Source organism: Mytilus edulis, chromosome 3 (assembly GCF_963676685.1).
Source record: "Mytilus edulis chromosome 3, xbMytEdul2.2, whole genome shotgun sequence".
Taxonomy (NCBI): domain Eukaryota; kingdom Metazoa; phylum Mollusca; class Bivalvia; order Mytilida; family Mytilidae; genus Mytilus; species Mytilus edulis.
In genome coordinates, this window is record NC_092346.1 from 29,243,128 (window position 1) to 29,262,166 (window position 19,039).

Here is a 19,039-nt window from a genome sequence, read left to right on the forward strand (position 1 = left end):
CGAAACCGGAAATTTTCTGAACGACAGTTCAAATAAGAAATTACTGTGACATTGTAAATCAGTCTAGGGTTTAGATAGTAACTGTACATCGTGATTTTGGGGGGGGGGGGGGGTAGTAAATGTACATCGTGATTTGGGGGGGGGAGAAATTAATATGAAAGGATTATTGAAATATGTTTCATATGAATGCAACTATACACATTGCATTGATGATACCCACTATAATGATATACTTATTTTTAAAGTTATCTTTTTGATATACTACATGTATCTCTTAAAGTATGGAATGTGGCTGGATTTTATGATCTCTTCGGAGCTTAAAAAATGCTTTCATTTTTTATATGCATCATAGATCCATAGAAGACCATGCCCTCCTCGCTTCATCACATTTTAATGTTTAATCAAAAACGAAATCAGGGGAAAATCGTAAATTTCTAGACCTTATATCGACACACAATAAAGTAAGAACACACAGAGCTATCAACAGTTGTCGATTTTCTGTCTTTGAAATTTGGAATTTAAGTGGTAACTTTTGTAATGTTCAAATTGATAAAAGAATTTCCAATTTTACAAAAAAAAAAATTTGGAACACAAAGAAGTCATCTTGAATTTCGGATTGAGCAATTGTAAAACAATATGAAAGGAGACAAGTGACGTGAATGTAATATAGGCTGAAGTATAAAGACTATATGTGCCTTCATATATGATCTAGTATATAAATGAACTAAACTACAGCGATGTGAGATGCCAGCAAGACATGGGACATAACTCTGCAATGAAAATTCGTCAGGGTCGTATTTGCTTAGGGGTAAAGCAAATATAAATCAATCAAAATTGGCTTCAAACAATTTGCATGATGCATTTTTTACATATACTCAGACACATAATAAAATGAATTTTTAAGTAACTCTTGTTGATTTAATTTTTCAACAAAGCGGCCACCCCGCAAACCGGCCGTTTTCTTTGGTGCGACGGGTGACGGTTTCACTATATCAGTAGAGACGGTCTGAATTATAGCAAACACAATTTTTAATATCGGTATATATTTTTACCCTTCAAGTACGTATTTAGTAATTCGTCGTTTTTAATGAATAATCCGTTTGCTATTTGAGAATCCTATATATATATCTCCGATTTTCCCTATATGTATTTTAGTTTGTCGAAGGTATTTGTTATACAACGATTATAAGTTAATCGTTGACTTCGTTAATAATTAAAAAAATATATATATTGTACTCGATACACAGGCATATTGCATAATTTACTAGACATTATGATTTTATATGATCGTATTGGTAATTAAATAATGTAACGTTCAATAAATTTACAACACATGGCATAATGTTAATATTTTTAAGTTGTAACCGGATAATTAAGGGTAAAACTACAACGTACGTTTGGTTGTGTTTATCCTTCGGGAGTGCCCCTTGGAAATGGAGTAAAACTTTTACTGTAAATAGTGTGCAGAATGGGAAAATACGCAATGACGTTCTGTCTGAATCGGGTTGGTACTCGAAATTTTACGCATTGATCCATCATGTCTTGAGAAAATGAAAGGAGAACTATCATTTGGAAACAACAAAGTTATAAAGAACTTAATATCACTGTTCATTTAGAAATTAGTTGAAATATTGTTATTATACTCTAAATTATATGATAATGTTAACATTGTTTCGTGTAGTAACCATACATATGATTATGTAATTTGCCTCTTGTTACACAAGTGTTTCAAAATGAAGTATATTGTTTTAGTTATATATTGTCAACAAAGTGAGAGGTTAAGCGCTATAAAACCAGGTTTAATCGACCATTTTCTACATTGAAAATGCCTGTACCAAGTCAGGAATATGAAAGTTCTAGTCTTTTCGTTTTTGATGTGTTTTGTCATTTGATTTTGTCATGTGATTAGGGTCTTTCCGATTATATTTTCCTCTGAGTTCAGTATTTTTGTGATTTTATTTTTTGTTATATTGTTGAATCCAGTGTCTCGCACGAAAGAGTATAGATATAAGATTCTCTTATGAATCCGTAGGTTGATGGAAAATTGGCGTTAAACCAAATCGAGGATAAGTAAGTTTAGATAACACTTTTGTATTGTGCTACCGTAAATATAATTCTAAGATAAGCTGGATAATTTCATGTAAATATTATGAATATTTCATTAACTCCCTGAACTCGACAATCAATTACTTTAATCCTAATGCTCTTTAATTTTCACACACCCTAAACAAAATGTGGTTCTGATTAGCGTTATCCTAATTTGTGAAAAGCCTTCAAAGTTGAAGAGTGGTTAACAGTAAATAATTAAATATATAATACAGTACTGTAGCATCATTTAGGATTGACAGTAACCAAACCTTATGGCACAATACAGCTTATGCAACATATACTTTTTATCCTTTCAGGACTGTTATAAATTAAATTGAAATAATGTACATGTTTCAACAATTATAGCGTTATCTATATTTTCTTTTGAACCTTATCAGCTTATGGTACGTCAACTGGACGTTTAAGCTGCATAAGTTATTAATTACAGCACATGCTGCATTTACTATTGCATAGGCTGTATTAATTATAGTTTATGCTGTATAAATTATAAACTTCTTCCTTATGGCAGTAATACCCTCACTTTAATTAAGGGAATTCCGTTTAGAATTGCAGAATGTTAAAATACGCAGTAACGATCAAAATCCGGTTGTTAAATTCACTGCCTCTTGTTGAAAGTGTAAAAGTTTAACGTTAGATCTGCACGATTATAAACCCTTGCAACAGATTTTTTGTGGTCCCGTATATATGTATGTAAGTACCAATTAAATTGTAAGGGAAAATTATCTTATCGATTTATCCTTATTTTTCAGTGTGCGTCCAATTTACCGTTCTCTGAATTTTCATATTTTTCAATGCTAGCATGTCTCATTTTTAGCTCACATTGCCCGGACTGCCAAGTGAGCTTTTCTCATCACTTGGCGTCCGTCGTCGGCGTAAACTTTTTACATTTTGAACTTCTTCTACAGAACCACTAAATTTAGAGAACCACTGAATGGAATGAAACCAAACACAGCATGACTGTTCCTAATGAGTTGCTGACCAAGTGTTGTTACTTTGTAGCCGATACATCATCCAAGATGGCCGCCAGCGGGGGGACTTAGTTTAACATAGGACCCAATGGGAAATATATATAAATGTCTTCTTTTAGAGAACCAATGAATGGAATGAAATCAAACTTAGCATGAATGTTCCTTATGATATGCAGGCCAAGTGTTGTTACTTTGTCGTCGTTCCAACATCAAAGATGGCTGTCAGTGGGGTAACTTGGTTTAACATAGGATCCAATGGGAAATGCATAAAAATGACTTCTTTCAGAGAACCACTGAATGGAATAAAACCAAACATAGCATGAATGTTCCTAATGCGATGCTCACCAAGTTTTTTACTTTTTCGCCAATCCAACATCCAAGATGGCCCTCAGTGGAGGGACTTAGTTTAACATAGGATCCTATAAGAAATACATACACATTTCTTTTTAGAGAACCACTGAATGGAATGTAACAAAACATAGCATGAATGTTCCTGACGAGATGCTGACCAAGTGTTGTTACTTTGTAGCCGATCCATCATCCAAGATGGCTGCCAGCGAGGGGCTTAGTTAAACATAGAACTTTACGGGAAATGCATACAAAAGTCTTCTTCTAGAGAACCACTGAATTGAATGAAACCCAACATAGCATAAATGCTCCTTTCCTTATCAGGTGTTGACCAAGTGTTGTTAATGTGTAGCCAAATTTTATCTTTTTTTTTGTATGATTTCAAAAACCCAAATAGAGTCAGGTGAGCGATACAGGCTCTTGGGAGCCTCTAGTTTAGTATTTTCTTCTTTTAAACATATTGCCTCTCCAAATATGTTATGCTGTCATATACAGATAAGAAAAGTATGTCATTCAATATTATTTTTGTATATTGTCAATATTTCGATTTTGGCTTATAACTTTGAAACCAAAGCATTTAGTGCAACTCTGACAGGGTAAAATTGTTAAGCAAGTCAAAATCTATCTGCCCTGAAATTTTTAAATTAATCGGACAACCGGTTGTTCGGTTGCTGCCCCTGAATTGGTAATTTGAAGGAAATTTTGCTGTTTTTGGTTATTATCTTGAATATGATTATAGATAAAGATAAACTGTAAACAGCAATAATGTTCAGCAAAGTAAGATCTACATATAAGTCAACATGACCAAAATGGTCAATTGACCCCGTAAGGAGTTATTTTCCTTTATAGTCATTTTTTACCAATTTTTTGTAAATTTTTGTAATCTTTCTCAAAAATCTTCTTCTCTGAAAAAACTACTGTGCCAAATTAAACCAAACTTGGCCACAATTATTATGAGGGTATGTTGTTTACAAAATGTGTGCGGTGACCCAGCCAACCAACCAAGATGGCCGCTATGGCTAAAAATAGAACATAGGGGTAAAATGTAGATTTTTGCTTATAACTCTGAAACCAAAGCATGGAGAGCAAATTTGACGAGTGGATCAATTTTTTATTAAGTCAATATCTATGTGCCCGGAAATTTTCAGATGTATTGGACAACTGGTTGTTGGGTTGTTGCCACCAATTTGTAAATTTTAAAGAAATTTTGCCATTTTTTGTCATTATCTTGAATACTATTATAGATGGAAATAAACTGTTAACAGCAATAATGTTCAGCAAAATAAGATCTACAGATAAGTCAACATGACCAAAATGGTCAGTTGACCACTTAAGGAGTTATTGCCCTTTATAGTCATTTTTTAACAATTTTCATTAATTTAGTGAATTATTGTAAATTTTTACAATATATTTTCCTCTGTAACTAAATGGCCAAGTTTATTCTAGATAGTGAAAATTGTAAGTAGCAAGAATTTCAGTAAAGTAAGATCTACCAACACATCACCATCACCAAAACACCATTTTGTCATGAATCCATCTGTGTCCTTTGTTTAATATTCATATAGACCATGTAGACCAAGGTGAGTGACACAGGCTCTTAAGAGCCTCCAGTTTAAGTCACAATGGCATTATCACACCGACTCGAAAACTTGTCGATGTATTTATGTATATGTTACTAATTGTATAATAATGTATTCAGAAATGTCTGTCCACAAAAAAAAAAAAAATAAGGCACCCAGATTATAAATTTGAGTTGCATCCCTTTGCACAGAAGATTAAATTTGATTGTGTGATTGTTAATTTATTATATGCAGACATATCTTGGCAGAAATTGACTCACGCTAATATGTGCACGCACTTCCACAACCATTGTAAAATTTCGCATACATCACAAATGTCTTTTTCAAAATAATAATGTTCCTAATCTTCATCTAAAACTGTTTTGAAACTCTTTTGAAAAAAATGTAAGTTTTTTTCAATAGACTACTTTCGAGTTTTTTAATGCATTTTTATTTTTATGTATATTATTTTAACTTCTCTGTAACCTTTCTATTTGCATGGTTTTATGAGAATAAACTATCTGTAAACTATCTGTAACAGTTCAGCCATTACCGAAAAAAAAACTCGTCAATTATGCGTGCGTTTATGACGTCATTTATCAGATAGAGGGGATCGCCTGTATCCCTGCACCATCAACGTTCATCAAGCATCTTAGTGATCGTCATTTTGCAGGATAAACTAGAAATAATGTTTGTTTTGTAAAAACGTAATCACAATTCCCTTATGACAGCAGTTCTGATTTTCAATTATGAGAATTTAATTTGCCGAATAATTCGTGCAATATATTATTAGTTTTCCAACCATTCGCTCAACATTGGAACGGAAGTGACGATGCCCCTAAACGCACGAATAATGTTCACTAAAATCAGAGTTTTTGACGGAAATGCATCGAACTCGAAAGTTGTCTATTGCCTTATAGAGGTTCAACCAAACATTTTGTTTCTCTTAAAATGTCCTGTACCAAGTCAGGAAAATGGTCATTGTTATATTGTAGTTCGTTTCTTTGTGAGTTACATTTTAATGTTGTGTTTCTGTTGTGTCGTAGGGCTATGAAACATCACCAGGCGCTGTTAATTATGTGTATTGGCATATATACTATATTGAGTGGTTTTGTTGCATGTACACCTTCCGCTTTACAATACAAATAAATGGGAGAAAATATAGGACAGAGAAATACACGAATAATACCTAATAAAAGGTATCAGGTTTATAATGAGCGAGATTTTTCGTCCACACAAGACTAACCAGTGACGCTCGGGTAAAAAAAATTCGAAAGCCAAAACAAGTACAAAGTTGAAGAGCACTGAAGACTAAAAGATCCAAAAAGTTGTGACCAATACGGCTAAGGTGGTCTGTCTTGGATAAGAACATCCTTATTATTTAGAATAATTCATAATTTTGCAAACAGCAAATTTTATAAAATGACTATATGATAGATATACATGATAAAACCGAAGTGTCGACTAACTACAGAATAAAAACGGATACCTTTATACATAAAACTTAAACCAGCACATCACCCGAGTTAGCTAAAGTCATCAACGCAATTTGTGACGTCACATTTGAATTTCAAAAAAGATTTCTAAAATATATGATAGAATTAGAATAGAATTCAAGATTAGATTTTTGAAACATTTATCAATAACTATCAAAATTACAATACTTATAAATATCAAATTGTGGTAGTAATTAAATATTTAATTATATTATCTAGCTATGTCGGTGTTTCTTCTGAATCAAACTGTAAACCAAATATATCGTACAAATTTCGTTGATCCAAACTAAAATCTCATAAATGAACTGGATATGATTAATTATCTTTACCATAGCACACGAATACAACAGAAAAAAAAAGATTTACAACTACAAACGTTAAGACATTTGACACAATCCGATGAGAATAACAAATATAACATCAAAACTAAATACATGAAATTGGGATGGAAAAGTACCGTGACACGTCTTATAGCAATGAGAATTTGCACTCAGCAAAACAGTCACAATCGAGAATAATTCACGTTCTGTAATTCAAAGAGCAGACGACGTAATGACAAACCACAATCTAACACATGGTAAAAATGTCGTTAGTTAGTTTGGACGAAAACATATCATATGGATCAACCAATTCGTGATGGTGTCCGTAAAATTTACGGAGTGTCATTTTTAATCTGTCCTCCTCATTACTTTGTTGGAGCAGTTTTTACGTTAGGAGCGCACTCCTGTATATGAAGTCCGTATAGTGTGAACATGCACGAGAATAACGTTACAATTGAGTTATGTACAGGGAAAACGGTACTATTTATTCTGCCATAGGCGACAATATCAACATTTTCTAAATTTACCACTTATTAAGATAAAAACCTGGATAAAACAGTTATATGTTGTGTTAGTACTTTATTATTGTGTTTTAAAAATTAAAGCCAAATAGTATCATGACCAACTTCCAACGGAGCTTGTTTATGTTATCCATGCCCACCGTCATTTTGTACCAAATTTATGAAATTTTGCAAGTCTTTTCGAATAATTCTCTAGAAAATATTTCAATAGGTTTCAAAATTTATATTGTAAATATACACACTGCAGTTATTCATAGATAAATAAAAAATATATTGTACCCTTACATCCAATCACAGCGCTCTTAAGTTGACTTCCTACGCCCTGTCTTGGGTACACAAAAGGCCAACCTTTTAGGTATGAATCACACTTCTAGTATCAGTAGTACCCTTAGTTTTAAAATTACTGGGATATATGAGATGTAAGTATTGGCTGAAATATGGGTTATTCAATGATAGGACATCATCAATATATCGGAAAGTAAAACTAAAGAATTTAGCAAGGTGCTTTTTCTTTTTGTCTTTTAGAAGGTTCTGAATGAATTCTGCTTCATACGAGTAGGTGTGCACAATTAGTACCAATTGGAATACCGATTGTCTGTTGAAATATGAATCCTCAAAACTCAACAAATATATTGTCGATCAAAAAGTCCAGCATTTTGATACTATCATCTTCAGTATATTTTCTGGTAGATTTAGTATTGTTCTTCACAAAATATGAATTATTGTAACCCAAAACAAGAAATTTGTATCTACGATTCCCATTCTAATAGAAAAAGCTCTGTTTAATGAGATGATGAAGTCGATCTTTCAACTGAGCATGGGGAATAGTAGTGTAAAGCGTAGAAAAATCAAGTCTTTATGTTACTGCAAAATTGCAAAGATTGTGATCGAAGATTAAGCAGTAGATCTTTCGAATTATTCAAAATCCACATCTAGTTAACACCACTGGTATTATATATCTCATCGCAATATTTTTGAAGCCCATCTTCAACTGTAGAAAGACTAGTAGTCTGCAGAACTTTAGAAAGATGTTTAGTCGAACATTTTGATGATCCAGCAATGTATCGTTCTTTATATGAAGTTTTGTGTAGTTTTGGTATCCAGTATAATGATATCATAGCCAGAAATTAGTAACACTTTTGCTAATTAATATTCATAATATGTAAATCTTTAAAACACGGATATTATAAGTTGCCCGTCACAGAGTCCTTGATTATAATCACTCTGGTATTTTCGTAAAGTTGTCAGGCGGTCAAAATCAAAACAATGAACGCGAATTTAGTCAATTGTTCGTGTTTTCGTGAGTTAATTCTTCTTGAAATAGGGCCATTTCCACTTTACGTGGGAACCTAGAGTTTAACGACTACACATACAAGGTTTGGACTTGCTTATTCTTTGGACATTCAAGTTTTAAACTTCACCCCGGCAACCTGTTTTTCTAATGACCTTGTTAGCCAATTTTCGACACGAAGTTTGCAAATTTGACGTTTCAGCCATAATAGCCTGTATTTTATACTGCAATGTTAAAAGCCTCTCGCTTCGATTTTTAAAATAGCTCAGGAACCTGGAATTTTGCAACAACGGTCATTATGTTTCGTTTCAATGGTGTATATTGTTGTGTATATTTATTTTCTGCCCCGGCAACCAGTCTATCACTTAAATAAAAGTTAAAAGAGATATTTTTTCAAAATTCCCTATTATTTCAATATAATTTCCGTGACCCGTATCCGATTTCTTTAGTATAATATGCAAATAAGCAAAGTGGCGTTGATTTCTGGATATGTTGTAAGTTTTCTTCGTTTTCTTTAATGTTGATACCAAGAGAAAGGAGGATAGATTTGTGATTTTGTAAAATTTCGTCCTTGGTAAATGATATCAAAGTATATGTAGGATTACCAGTTGTTCTATTTATTCCAAGCTCTGTTGTGAGACATTGCAAATAATAGTTTTTTAGATGTGATATGAAGACAATATTAGTAGAGACTTTATCTGCTGGAACAACGACATATTTGTCATGCAAACAGGATAAAGCATCCACAACATCCGGATTTTTGAAAGGTAGTAATTCTTGTGCTCATAGTACATCGCAGTTTTTGAATGCGCTTCTGAATGCATGATCGAATAGCTTTGATCCATTCAGACAAAGTGTCCAGTTCTGGTTCGTCTGGTTCGCGTTTTACCCATTTATTGCATACATGTAGTTCCTCAACTGCATTCATCAGTAACTTGAAGTTCTTTTTCCAGTTGATGGAATGGGGAATTCTATATTTTTGGTCCCTTGGCTAACAACTCTCTTAGCTGTTCATTGGTAACGATGCCAAGGTCACCACTAATAACATGACCAGCTGGACAACAATTGTATTGTGACGATGCACATGAGCAATCCGGAGGCTTAGATTTCACATCTTTGAGGTTAAAGGCCTCTAAAACCCTCTTGTGGTTTAAAATCGTGAATTCAATAGACTTGGTGCAAGTACTATATTAAATAACAGGTATAGCTATATTTTTGAAGTAATCAGGTTTTGTTTTTTGTACAGATTTCTGATGGAAAATATTGCTAATATTTATAGCATCAAGCCCTTTATTGGCGAATTCTACGTTAAAAAAATTACGTTTTTTCTCATTTTTTTATGTAGTCTATACGAGCTTGAATAGTCTATGGTTAGCAATGTCCATGATTATTGCAACTAATTTATACAAAACAGAACGATAATCAGTAACGGAAGTATGTTGGGCCGCTTAAAATAGTAAAAAAAGTTTTGACAATAGAATGGAGTATAATTTAGTTCTAATATGATGAATTCCCAAAGGTTTTTGAACAGATGTTAACAGACTATCAATTGTCACGGTTTGCACAGCAGGTTGTATATATTTTCTGTGACCATGACTTTTATTTCATCGAGCAGAAATATTAAATAATTGTAATGTATTGACAGTTATTGTACTACACCTGGGACTAGACAAAATACCTACACCGTCAATTTTGGTATTGCATCCATAGGGAATGAATGTTCCCAACTCTTTTATCCATAGTCTTCTCTTTGCTTTGTGAACGATATGGTGTCGTTAGTTGAATGATATATTTATGGGGTCATTAGTTGAATGATATATTTTCTCTATAATCCAGACTTTAATTGAAACAATAGAATGGTCAGGCTGATTGAAATGTTTATAGAGAAATGTGTTATTATTAGGATCATTTGCATTAGACCGATGATCATTCATTCTAAAATTGAGTCTTTGTCCAGTTTCCAGAGAGGTTTTTTGATTGTGATAGAGCTGTCGACATATTCCATTATCATGATTATGTTCTATTTCTTTTAATGTTAATTTCTGTGTCATTTTGGTCTTTTGTGAAGAGTTGTCTAATTGGCAACCACACCACTTCTTCTTTTTTATGTTGATTTTTTTTAGAATTATAGGGAGCTAAAATATGTAAAAAAAAAAGGAAATATTGCAGTGCTAAAATATGAAGAATATACGAAAAAATGAGTGCTTACATTACACTGATTGGGATGAGCTTAACGCAATACCAGCATAAAAACCCATATCACGGCGGCGCTGATATACAATTAATAGAGAAAATTAGACAAAAAGAAGAAGAAACTTACCCAATTAAATAAAGAATTAGATAAAATGATAGATAGATTGGTTGTGTTTTATGCCAGTTAACAGTTCGTTTTAACAGATTAAATTCGTGACAACGAACCTTTGACAATATTTATAATAACAGATTTTGTAATTAAGAATTGAATGCTTCTTTTTGTAAATTTATTGGGGTGTAAAAGCGTTGACCGAAGTACATTTTGTATGAAGCGCGGAAGCGCTTCATTCTAAAAATGTGCGCACGGTCAACGCTTTTACAACCCTATAAAGTTACAAAAAAGAAGCATTCAATACTTATAATTACATTTTTTAGCTGTGATCATGAAAACACTAATTTTATATATATATTTTTTTTTTATTCACCTGTGCACTTTATTGTTGGATCACATGTTATCATGAATGAAAAGTTGTATTGAGCATTTCAACTGCTTACGGAATAACACGTGTTGTGCAGTTAGCCAATCAGAATAAAGTATTATAATGAAACATACATCTAATGTAATTATTTCGAAATATTAAATTAAATTCGGTATCAAACAATTTTTGTAGTTCATTTTAACGGATCTGAATTGTCATCACGGATTATACAATTTGTAATAACGCTTTAACGATTGGATTGACCACCTTCATCCGGAGTTTGAAACCACCTTTTAAAAATGTCTGGATTCTTCCATTTATAAAATTACACATGTATTTGTTTGTCTGGCACAAACCAGGGTTCGTAATTACATCACATTGATGTGAATATGCATGTAGTATTTGCCTTTCAACATTCCATACCACATAACTCAACTGTTGGGTTTTGACTTCGACTTATTTTTCAATTTGTATTAGATTTTCATAGATATTATAGAAGCCCATACTAAAAACAAAGACATGTTTTGGGAAATGATGATAATCAAAAAGTCATCCTAAAAAAAAAAAAAACGAAATAAATAAAGGATAAAAATAAACTAATTTGTTTAGGGGCCAAATAAAAGCCATGTCCCCCGAAACATTATTATGTATTTGCATTATGTTATAGATCAGATTTATTCATTCAGTTTATATTCACTTGGCTTTGCTCAATCAAAAGACATATTAACACGTCAAACACGCATTTCAATTGATAGGGTGTCTTTCTATGTTTTGATGTTACAATACTGTTTCAGGTAAAGGCGAAAATTGGTACATATTTTAAAAAACGTTTAAATCCGCTGGATTTGTTGCACCTGTCATAAGTCAGGAACCTGATGGTCGGTTGTTGTCGTTGTTGATTTGGTTTATAAGTGTTTCTAATTTCTCTTTTTATATATAGATTAAACCGGTTATTTTTCCGTTTGAATGGTTTAGTTTCAGAGATATAAGCCAAACACTGTATTTTTTGGCTATGTATTATTTTGGCCATGTCTGCCATCTTGATTGGTGGGCGGGGTCATCAGACACATTATTTTTAACTAGATACCCTAGTGATGATTGTGGTAAAGTTTTGTTAAATTTGGCCTTGTAGTTTTAGAAGAGAAGAAGTTACTTTGCTGAATACCATTTCTTTTTACAGTTTATAGATATAGGAAGATGTGGTGTGAGTGCCAATGAGACAACTCTCCATACAAATAACAATTTAAAAAGTAAACCATTATAGGTTAAAGTACGGCCTTCAACACGGAGCCTTGGCTCACACCGAACAACAAGCTATAAAGGGCCCCAAAATTACTAGTGTAAAACAATTCAAACGGGAAAACCAACGGTCTAATCTATATAAACAAAACGAGAAACGAGAAACACGTATATATTACATAAACAAACGACAACTACTGTACATCAGATTCCTGACTTAGGACAGGTGCAAACATTTGCAGCGGGATTAAACGTTTTAATGGATCCAAACCTTCTCCCTTTTTCTGAAACAATAGCATAACATCACAACAAAGAAAAACATACGATAAAATATCAATTGGCAGACTTAACTCAATCAAAAAACCTATGATTAAACAATGAACGAATAAATTTGATCTGCGATATCTGAATACAAATGCACAGTTAATTAAATATTAGAGACAAACATTCATGACCAAAAAGCTAACAAACAAATTCAAACACAGGACATGACTGAGAAATATTTAACCAATCAATGTTCACTTTAGAAAAAAACCGTTTTTTTATAATCTTGAAGTTTATACAAATGTTGTAAGAATAAGTGAAAAATTGAAGATATTACAAATAATCAAAGCTGGTGTACAGACAAGATCCATATAAATAAAAAATAACAAAAAAGCATTATAAACAGTATCAACAGGTCGAATTAACAAGAAAATACGATTTGAGAGTACTCGCAGTTACTGACAGCTAGTTAAAAGCCAAAACCAATTAATAATAAAAAATCATGCATCAGAGACTAAAATCGACTAAAACACATCACAGGGATTTAGTATTTTAACGTCATTAATAGTCAAAGAAGACATGACTTGTGCAATGCCAAAAATAAATGTATCGACAGGTAGTAGTATAGTGAAGAGCGACTTCTATAGAAATAAAAGTTAACGTGTCTGTGTCTCTATACATCTCGGCTCAAAAGATAATGAAATTTAGTTATGTTTTAATTTGCTAATGACAATATCAATATTAGTGCCAATGTGAACTATATTCAGAGATCTTATTACAATATTGGTACGATAACCCTTACTTATAAGTTTGTTTAAAGGTTCGATGAGTTTACAAGGATCACATAGTGATTTTCTCGCTTTAAGTACAATATTACCATAAAATTTAGGATGTGAAATACCATTTTTAATAAGCTTTCTACAGGTATAGCCAAATTTACTAATCTCTGTTTATAATAATATTCATTAATATATCCAAAAACTGCAAAAATTCCTTAGAATTACCAATTTCAGGGCAGCAACTCAACAACGGGTTGTATGAATCATCTGAAAAAATTCAGGGCAGAAAGATCTCAACCTGATGACCAGGTTAACCCTATGTTAGATTTGTTCTAAATGCATTAGTTTCAAAAACATAAGCCAAATAAACTGTTATCACAGAGATATGTCTCGCCTTTTTGTAATTTTCATAATGCAAATGTTGAAATCAAAATAGCAATACTTTTACATCTTACATAAGTTATGCAAATATTCTCCAAGTCAATGAAACATGACTGAGTTACATGGCTAAACAATCTCCAATCAACATTTGCCTACCACTATTGGTTCCCCTTGAAATGACCTAATCGCAAACTGATACATGATAACTTAGAAAAATTATCAAAGTCAATAGACCATGACTAAGGGGGCGGAGCAAAATTATCTCCATGAAAATGAGATATGCCAATGCTTATACATTGACCTACCAGAGTACCACTTGTGGTTCCCCATTAACTGACCTAATCACAAACTAATACATGTATTGAAATTAAGAAAAATTTTCAAGGTCAATAGACCATGACTAAGGGGACGGAGCCAAATTATCTCCATGGAAACAAGATATGCCAATGCTTATACAACTGCATACCAAATACCATTGACCTACCACTTGTGGTTCCTCATAAACTGACCTAATCACAAACTTATACATTTAAAGTATGCAGAAGTTTCAAAGTCAATAGAGCATGACTTAGGGGGCGGAGACAAATTACCTCCATGGAAATGAGATATGCCAATGCTTATACAACTGCATACCAAATATCATTGACCTACCACTTGTGGTTCCCCATAAATGTCCTAATCACAAACTAATACATATAGAATAATCAAAAGTTTCTAAGTCAATAGATCATGACTGAGGGGCAGGGCCAAATAGTCTCCATGAAAGTAAGATGCCAATACTTATGCAACTGCATACCAAATATGATTGACCTACTACTTGTGTTTCACCATAAACTAGACCTAATCACAAACTAATACATTGTTGACGCCGTCGCCGCCGCCGGAAACAGCATACCTATGTCTCGCTATTTGACTCTGTCAAGGCGAGACAAAAACTGCATTTTACCCCTATCTTCTATTTTTAGTCATGTAGCTATATAGGCCATCTTGGTTGTCAACCGGACCAATTTTTCAAAATAGATACTCTAGTGATGATTGTGGTCAAGTTTGGTTTAATTTAGCTTAGCAGTTTCAGAGGAAAAGAGTTTCGAAAAAGTCAACAGACGACGAACGGCAGACGACTGACGCCAAGTGATGAGAAAAGCTGACTTAGCCCTTTGAGCCAGGTGTGCTTGAAATGGCAAGATGGCGTGAATATTGAACGTTACGGATAGCTTCGCACTTTGAATCAAAGCAAATACACTATTAGCATGTATCTATCCATTTCAAATGAATCAATATCATCCAACTATTAAAAACAACATATTTAACATAATATATGATAAAGTTGCGCCATGTCAGAGCACGTGATACGGCCGTCGCTTTTTGAAAGAACAAAGTTCCATAACTCCTCAATGTCACTATTTTAAAATAAATTAAACCCAATAACTCGGAAATGTAAAATTGAAAATAAATTAAAATCAAATTGGAGCTCACTTTAATAGATATAAACAGTCAACCAAAGTCTCATGACAATTGTTTTTAAGGATGTTTGCTCCTCTACTTTTTGAATTTTTGCCAGATTTTCGTAATCCTCTGGTTTTATCCATGTATTAACATTAAAAAAAATTGCCCACTTACCCCTACTTTTCTTTTCATATTTTTATTACATATTATTTATAAAGCCATATTTCAAATTTTTATGAAATCGTTGTTATTTTTTCATAGTTTTTTTTAACAAAAAATGTGCCAATGTTGAGTGAAAGAAAAATCTAGATAGAATTATTTCCCGCCAAATTTTCAACGGCTTATATCACGAAAACAAGCACACAACCCCTCCATTTTTTCTGCTTTTTTAGTTTCTTTATTTATGTACTTTCAATGTATAACAGTCTTTTAAAAAGCTTGTTATTTTCAAACAGAGTAGCGAGCATCCTTAAAGCGTTTTTTAGTTATTGTTCGAATTTATGACGACATACGGACAGACGGGTCGTATACCATAAATCGTCCCGTAAACGGTCGTACAAAAGCTCAAGTGCTATATACGGTTCGCTACGCCAGATGTAAAACTAGATGAAAAGAAAATATTATCTAATGCATATTTTGCTGGTAAAATACATTTCAACTATTATTAAGAGAAAAGGGTGTACCAATTATATATTATAAGCTCATTTATTTTTACATATTTATAGGCATCATATAAATCATAGATATCATATTATAAACACAGTTATTTTCGCAGCATATACTATATTACTTGTCCGACTATTATCACATCTTGTGTCAGTGATTAAATATTAGTTGTACATGCATTTCAATATTTATTCATGTAGACTTAAAGAAGATTGATTGTAAATATACATCATCAGATTCCAGGTTATGTTTATATTTGTATACATATATATATATATTTTCATATAAAATCACAGCGATAGTAAAACTGTTAACTTATTTAATTTTTACAATCGTAAATGTCGACCATAAGCCGCTCACAACATGATAGTTACCATTATTATATACCCACACACTGTCATTAAGGCGTAACTGTAATGCATGAACAGCAGTACCGGTATTTCGAATTGTAGAAGGATTGTTGCTGTTATAACCAATCATTGTGTACGATATCACATTGTCATTAAGGTACATATTAATGTTAGCATTATTTGTATCGGAGAAGATTGATACAGAAAAAAGGTAAAGTCCCTCCTTCTCACATACAAACTTCCCGCTGCTTTTATACGTTGATAGGTTGTCGATGCCCACGCTGAACGCGACATTTTCAAACTTAATTATACCAGCCATGGTCGAGGAAGATGAAGGATGTGCAGTCATTGCCACTGAAATAAAAAACCGAAAAACTGAAATTCATAATCTTGTAAAAACTATGTGAAATGATTATCATAACATTACTTCTCTAATATTTGTTAGTTTAAATCAAATCTGTGAACTGTATTCTGATTAACTTCATAGATACAATAGATATTAAAAGGAAGGTCTTTACAAATGAGGAATGGAGAGCAAGTTATTTGAAAAAATCCACTTCATGGATTATAAATATAATGTTAAATCTTTTGAATGTATTCATGAATTCACTGAATATTGAGCTCACCTCTGTTTCTTTCTCAATTGACAATTTTGTTTTATGGTTTGAAATAAAGATCTATCTATTGAATTAGATTAGAAAATTAGATTTATAGCTTAAATTGATACCTGTTGTATTTGTGTGGAAAATAAGTTTTTTCTAATCAAATATTGTGTGTGTTTAAAGGTCAATTAGCGGCGACTGATACTTCTTTAGTTTTAAAAGATGCTCCAACATTTAAAAAACCCAGCTCAAATCCATTTAAGAAATATTTCATCCACTAAAAGAAATATCATTGTGTGAAATACAAAAGAACCATATTTTGAGTTATCTTGAGTTTGATATAAAATTACGCGACTGTTTGATATTCAATTATATTCAGAAACAAGTTTTAATTTCTAAATTATCACAATAGTTACCTTGTTCCGTGCTATTGTCTATCTGTTGCTGTAAATTTGTAAAAGTTTGATTATTCACAATAATTGATGCGCGCATCTTCGACTCGACATCAACGAAATGAATACTTTGATTCTTCTCAACATTTCTTAGTTCAGTACCTAGATCTGTGATTGACGCATTGTGATTCGTCTGTAAAGTCTTGATTTGTGTGCCTAAATCTTTAATTGACGTATTGTGATTCGTAATTTCCGTGCCCAAATTCTTAATGGACACATTATGATTCGCTTGTAAGGTGTTCATCTGGGTGCTTAGATCTGTTATTGATCTATTATTGGTAACCTCATGTTCCTGTACCTTACTGTATAATGCAATTAAGTCCTGGCTACGCGCTTGTTCCTTCATATTTAACATACTCGTTTGAGCTGAGATCGAGTTTACTACTTGTTGTAAAGTTGTGATTTCATGTAGTGGTTTGATACTTCCCAAATGCTGCAGATCTTTAATATTTTTGTCGAGCAAGCTGGATCTATTCTTTAACATCGCTAATTCATGTCCCTGGCTGATATAATTCTGTTCAAGATTCGAATACTTTTGTTCTAACTGAATATACTTTTGTTCCAATTTAACAAAATCCGAATTAGAATCGTTTTGTTTTGCAATTTCTACCAATTTCCTATCAAGAAGATCAAATTTCTGTTGCAGTTGAGTAGTAAGCAACGTAAGAGAGTTATCCATATCATGCCGAAGTTTTAGTGTTTCTCGATGCACGTTTGCTGTGTCTGCTTGCTGAAGCTTCATCTCCTCATAAAATTTAGATAATGTAAGGTACTGATTGGTGATCGCAGTCCCTCCATTTCCTTGGGGAGTATCTAGAAGAAAGCTGTAAGCTGATGCCAACAAAATAAAATGAAACGCCAACATTGGCCTGATAATAAAACGTTGTTTTTACTTTTGATATGTGGACTTTAATGTAAAATGTTTGATAAATACAGTGCAGATTTGAAGTTATCATTTTCTTTTATAAATTTTTTTTAATAGATAAATTATCAAATAATTTTACCATTATGTACTATTTGATATTGATTACACATTTATGTTGTGACTCAACAAAAACTTATGGATCAACAAGATGTGCTTTAATTTTGTTACTTTTTATTACAAATTAGTACAAACTTAAAGTAGAAAAGATGCCATATATGGAAAGTAAAAACATCAGAAGAAGAAAGATAGACCACATACTAGTAATAACAAGACTAAACAAAACTAATGATTAAGCTACATAAACCCTAAAAAAAATCTTAAAGGGACGCAAGGTGTTCCGAAAAGGGTAAAATGCATTGCTTTACTAGTAGCATTAAGTCTTTTTTTTTTTCATTTTTCATGACACTAAGCCATCAAGCGATAAGCTTACCTCAGTTATATACAAATCAGCTGTATTATCATGCAATTTATACTAGCCTCAGTCTGATCAACCAAATCATTTCATTTTCTGTTCCTAATAATAAGTTTAAAAGTGAGGATAATAATGCTTACATCATGGTATACCTTCGAAGAAATAGGTAATACAATTTACAGATTATCAGTTTGGGTTATCTATGCTTTCTATTATCTATTATTAAGACAAAAGTCATT